The sequence below is a fragment of the Lissotriton helveticus genome, chromosome 1_1 (assembly GCF_964261635.1).
Source record: "Lissotriton helveticus chromosome 1_1, aLisHel1.1, whole genome shotgun sequence".
In the NCBI taxonomy this organism is placed as follows: domain Eukaryota; kingdom Metazoa; phylum Chordata; class Amphibia; order Caudata; family Salamandridae; genus Lissotriton; species Lissotriton helveticus.
In genome coordinates this window covers 1328869093-1328875668 of record NC_136057.1, presented here as the reverse complement: position 1 = coordinate 1328875668, position 6576 = coordinate 1328869093, and positions in this window count along the sequence as shown.

Genomic DNA, 6576 nt, shown 5'->3' with positions numbered 1-6576 from the left:
TGGGCACCTTGCACCAGTCCAAATGGCCCTTATGATGCACGCTTAATCTTGAAGGAATGTAAAGCTGCTTGTTTTACCAAAAATCACCTCCTATATTGATTAAATGAAAGGGGAACCACACAGTAGTTATATAAAATGATGTATTTATTAAAATATAACACTCTCTTGTATCCTCTACACAAGGACAGAACACAAAGCACACAATACGAGATCAATAGAACAGTGGTAAGTAGCACAGTACACAGTGGGGTCCCGGGGGAGCCCAAACCATATACTAAAATAGTGGTATAACAATCACAACTTGAGTCAAGACACAGTCTAGAGCACGTTGCATCGCTGGGACCCCAAGGAACCACCCAAGGTGAGTAGATAGGGACCTCACGGAGGACGGGTGCAGTGTGCTAACACGACCACGGACTCCGTACAATTCTATGAAAAAGTCGCGGTTACAGTTTTAAAGTTTAAGGACCCTTCTAGGAGGACTTCGAGCAAACCCTTTGGAACTTAAGAGGTTGGAGAGCCACCCTAACCGTGGATACGGTAGTACTCGAGTTACCTATTCCAGAGGAGCCGGGTGCATAGGTCTGTAGTGGCGTTGGAGAATGTATGACGTTACCATGCATGCCTTTGCAACGCATGCCTTTACAACGCAGTTTTTACATCGCAACATCCTTTACAACACATTATTTTACATTGCATGCCATTACATCGCATTTTTAGAAACTACCTTTACAACGCATTCCATTACATCGCATTATACCATTACAAAGCGTATCATTACAACGCATACCATTACATCACATTTAAGGTAAGTGTTGGATAGTGTTGGGGTAAAAATTACTACTCTAACACCAGTGAGTGCAACAGTAGGGTAAGTGTTGGATAGTGTAGGGGTAAAAAGTACTATTCTAACTTCAGTGAGTGCAACAATAGAGTAAATGTCGGATAGTGTAATGGTACTATGCGTTGTAATGGTATGTGTTGTAATGACTTGCAATGTAATGCCTGCGTTGTAGTGACATGGGTTGTAATGACACACGTTGTAGTGACATGCAATGTAATGGCTGCGTTGTAATAACATGCGATGTAAAGGGTGTTGCGATGTAATGATTGCGTTGTAAAGGTAGTGCGATGTATTGACTGTGTTATAAAGGTTGTTTCCTGGCGTCGGAAATCGCCGTTGTTCTCAGTGTAGGGCTGTGAAGAAGTACTGCTGCAGTGAAGGTGAAAAGGGTCCCAAGGAATCCAAGTCTGGATTCTTGAAGGAAGGAACCTGAAAGCAGAGGGGACAGAGTCTGGGTCGCTTCAGGGTGACCAGGGGCTCGGTAGACGAATGCCCACCGATGTCGGGTGCTTTAGGTTTAAAGAAGGGATGCTTGACTCTGCAGCCACGAGTACCAGGAGACATTGAAGTTGACCAGGAGCTGGAGGTGAACTGTCCCACAAAGGATGTCGAGTGCTGAGGGGTCGGTGTCCGTCTGGAGCACCAACAATCCTTGGCAAAAGCAACCCACGCAAGAAGGTCAAGCAGGTTACGGTATGGACCAGCAAGGTCCAGGGGACACACCAAGCAATGGGAGTCAGGGCACATCTGGAGCAACCAGGGAAGCCCAAAAGAAATCAAGATGACCCTCGGGAGGACTCACAGGCTGAATGGCAAAGAGTCGCGAGGGGATCTTGAGCAACATTGAAAAGTACCAGCCCACGGAGCACTCGGTGGGAGGAGGCCAGAGTTCTTTGGTGCACATATTGCTCTGGGTCAGGACTACACAGAGTCCAATCCACAAGCTCAGGAATTGCCAACAAGCATATGCACTTGCAAATGAACGCTGTGCACAGGGGTTCGGGTTATGCAGCCCCCATGAGGAATACTTGCCTCAGATATGCTAAGAGGGCAGATCAAGCTCAGGGACCTACGAAAACCCACCTTCTGTGTTGCTGAAACCTTCTGAGTCTGCAGGAGCTCAGGAGCAGCAGACCAGTCAGTTGCATTTAAGGTGCCTGCAGTTGCCGGGGAGTGAATCCTTCACTCCAAGGGAGATTCTTTAGTTGTCCTTAGTGCACCACAGGTCCTGCACAGAGCCTGTATGGAGCAAGGGCACAGACAAAGCTTTGGACGGAGAGGGAGACGAAGTCTGGCCAAGTCGCAGTCCAGCAAAGTCCAGAGTGTCCAGACGGTCGAACGTCAGTGGTTTCTTCTTTTAGAATCTTTTCCACGTAAAATCTAAAGTATTACAGCCAGGTAAGCCCTTTTGTACACACTGGAGAGGGTTGCACAGAATTGAGGGACCTTCCTAGGAGAGGGTCATGACAGAGGGGTGGTTACACCCATGTCCTTTGTCCAGATTTGCACCAGAGCAGGAGCAAATGGCTCCCAGAACTGGTTTGAGCTGCACTATGCACAGGGACACCAAACGTGCCCCCAATGCAGACTTCCAGACACTCTCAGAGTGCACCCACCCAGCCCTAATACACTAAATCCTGTCTGGGAGGTGGTCACACCTCCCTGTAACAGGATGCCTATTGTGCTGCCTTTCTCTGCTCGAGCTTTCCTCAGCAGCAGGAGGGCAGAAATGTGTCTCAGGTCGGCAGCATCCATTTTGGGCTGTCCGGGTTGAGAAGCCTGGCACCGGTTAGACCAGTGACCCCCACAAAACTTGCTTTTGAAGGGTGGGATCATACCTTCAATACCAGTTACCGGTGTGGAGGTATGATTCCAATGTGTTCGATACCAAACACAATATGATTAAATGCAGCCGTTTTCGAGATAGCATTTACCGCGAGGTTATAATGCACCGCTACCTATATGTCCGGCTGAGTCACAGACAACCCGGGAGAATGTTCCCCGAAGGCAGCAGAGGGGCTCTGCTCATGCAGGTGCACCCTCTCACTAAGACCCAACACCCTGACTTCAGGATTGATAAGGCATGCTATAGGGGTTACTTATACGTTTTAAGTGTAGTGACTAATACATATAGTGAATCTATATCTAAGTAAGTGGTGCAAGCACCAGCTAACACAGGTTGCAGTAGCAGACCTGTAATTCCATTTTGCATGGCCTCTCATGGGTGGCACAATACATGCTTCAGCCCATGGGAGGCCTCTGGGGTACATATGCCCTGGGTACATTGGTATCATAGTCTAGGGACTTATAAGGGTACCCCAGTATCCAACCTGGAGTGTACCAAAGTACATGTGTAATAATTTGAAGGAGAAAGCGGATAGACTGGGGTCCTGATTAGCAGGATCCCAGTCAGACTAGTCAAAAACAGTGCAGCATCAAGCAAAAATTGGGAGTAACCATAAGAAACAGATCCTACTTTCCTACACTTATTAGTTTTTTATACCACTCTACAAGGGGCTTATAAGTGAATTAAATAAGGCAATTAGGTATTTGCCAATCAAACCCATGTTCAGGGGAGTAAGTACACACACTTAAGCACTGGCTAGCAGTGGTAACAGAGTCCTAATTTAAAAAAAATATGAATTCAGTAAAATTTTAGGTAAGCATGCAAAAGGTTTTGGGGACAGTACCCTAAGGCTGACAAATCTAACAATAGGTCTCTGTGCCTCCCTGCTGAATCAACAACTACCTCTATTCGGCAGCTGGAGACCAAATCCTCTCACATTAGCGAGACATCCGTCTTTCTCAAGACTTGCAGTCAAGTTCTCCTATACGTCTTCCATTTCTCATGATCCCTCATTTTCTTTCCGAAATCACTTGAAGTGATTGATAATAATAACTCCGCCTTGGTCTTCTCAAATTTGACATCCCGATCTCTTACATATGTTGGTGAATGTCTCAATTCTTTTTTTCTGCTTTCATAACTTACTTTTCAATTAGAAGAGTCAACCTAACAAATTGATTTTCTCAGGGAATCTCCAATTGGTGGCTTGGAAGGTTCCATGCCAACTTGTTTTGTCAATTGATGTTCCACAGAATCTATGAACCTTGTCAGGAACGTTTGGGGCTCCAGGTACGACCAGGGTCTACAAATCAATATGGTCTGCCTCTTCTCATTGGTGTGATTACTTTACAGCTAAAATATCTGTTGTAGCTAACTGTCTAAGCACCTCAATATAGTCAGGTAAATCCTGTAGAACAGTTAAGTTACATAATTATATATTTGCTGACAAAACCAAAGATTAAAATACTGTTATATTTATGTGTGATAAAAATGTTTTTTTTTTTTAAAAAGCAACCTTAGCAATTCACTGAATTAAAAAACAAAGGTTAAAGTAATTTAGCCTTTGTTTTTTAATATAATTTAGTTTTACTAAAAACAAACGCAGAAATTCACCAGTTAAAATTAGCAGAGCTAACTATAAACTGCGCCTCCGCCATGCACTGCTTATGCTTAATGCTTATCACATCACTCATGACTTGTTCTATGACATTATTTATGATATCACTGTTGACATCTCAAATGACATCATTGATGACATCACTGATGACATCATTCAATGAGTGGGCTAGTTTGTTTTGAAGTGTACATAGTGGTGGGTAACTGCCATTTTACTTTTGAACCTAATTTTGTATTCGCCTGTGTCCCGGTAATGGGTGTGAGGGTTTACAAAACGCATGTGCCCTCTAATGCACCATAGGTGTAAAGAGGATTTGAACATGGTATAAATCTCTGTATTGAAGAGTAACTCTGTGTGCAAGTGACAGTTGACGACTTGTGTACATTATGTTCCACACAAGTCATTTCGTACTACAGAAAAGGTTTCCAGCAAAGATTCTATGTACTACATACTGAGGGGCTCATTTATGAGAAGGTTATGCAGTGCAGCGCAGCAAGTCACCTTTCTGCGCTGCACTGCATGATCGGGAAAGGGAAGGAATGTGCCATATTTATGGTAAAACTGCGCATTCATGTAAATCCCCATGCGTTGTCTCCCTTTTTGCTGCCTAGCGCCAATTCAGGCACCCCTGCAGAGTGGTGCAAGGGTGCCTGTGTTGCATACTGGATTGGTTTTGTGCAGGAAGGCACCCCATCCTGCACAAAACAATCCTGTGAGGCATATTCCTCTCTCTATGTGTGCTGCACTCTGCAGCTCACATAGAAAGAGGAAGAAACAAGGAGAATTACATATATTTCTCCTTGTCACGCCTACCATGGAAGTTGGAAGATGTTGGTGCATTCCCAGGTTTCCAATATCTTGTAAATCTGAGAATGGGTCGACAACCATGGGAGTTATGAGGGAACACCCACGCAACACCCATGGAACGCCTTTCTGGGGCAGAGTAGCACAGTGATTTGTGCTGCGTTGTGTTACTACAGACTTGAGGAGCAACTCAGAGCCACATAAAGTGGCTTTGCGTTGCTTAAAAAATCTGACTTAGAGGTTTGCATCACGCATGGTGCACACATGATGCACATCTCACATAAATATGTCCCTAAGTATTGTAAGCAGCCTGGAATTATTAGATAGAATAGCCTCAGCATGACAATTTCTACTTAACATAGAATACTGTGTGCACCAGGTTATAATCTATGTACATGTGCTTGTTTTGCTTCAGAAGATTGGCTATCTGTAAAGTTTTCAGCACAGTACAATGGCTGCAGGTCGTATGATCTTTAGCACCACCAGATGTTGGTTATTTTAATTGAATAGTCACTGTTTGGACCAGCTTTGCATTGAGTGTACACTGTTCTTAGTAGATACATTTTAATACCCTGTGGTATATTTCTCATAGGAGTTTCTCTGTGTACAGTGTAAACTCTCTCCATAGAGTAAAACAGTGTTAATAATAGCCACATTTCTACTTATATCCACTTATTTTCTCAATTTAGGTTCAGTGACTGTAAAGGGTTTGATACAGGTAAAGACTGTCTGTAGTAGGGCAATTATTATGTAACAGGGACTCAGTATCTGGAGGAACTTGGTTTTACCTGAACAGATGTATATAGATTGAACAACGTGTGCAGGATATGTTCCGCTTGATGGGCGGATCCAGTGCTCGCAACCGCGGGCACACAATGGAGTGGAGGGGGCCTGACCCCTGGTGTGATACTGGTGGCAGCACAGCGCTTTTACCTGATATTTCCGACTATTGACAATTTTTAACATTTTCTCCACTTGGATGTTATTGCAAGCGAGGACAGTATTACCCACACAAGGGATGGTATTCCAGTCTGTTATCATGCGAACTACCACAACCAGCATGCCCTGAGGTTACGCCCCTTGGGGCGGGACTTATGTTGCAATAAAAGGCTACCAAGCCAAACAATGCTGTTTTCGCTGTAATTCAACGCAGGCCAGTGATCAAGAGCCACCGGGCTCGAAACGCGTTTGGCAGACTGCAAGAGAAGTGAATAGGGAGCGCTGCGGTGTGACTGCTAGGGGCCGTGTGCTGTTTCCCTTCCACTTGTGACCTCTCCTTTTGGGCAACCTTTCTTCTTCATATTTAGCGGCTTGTCCGGCCGCGGAGTAGTCCCGCCGCTTGATGGGCGGATCCAGTGCTCGCAACCGCGGGCACACAATGGAGTGGAGGGGGCCTGACCCCTGGGGTGATACTGGAGGCAGCACAGCGCTTTTACCTGACATTTCCGACTATTGACAATTTTGAAC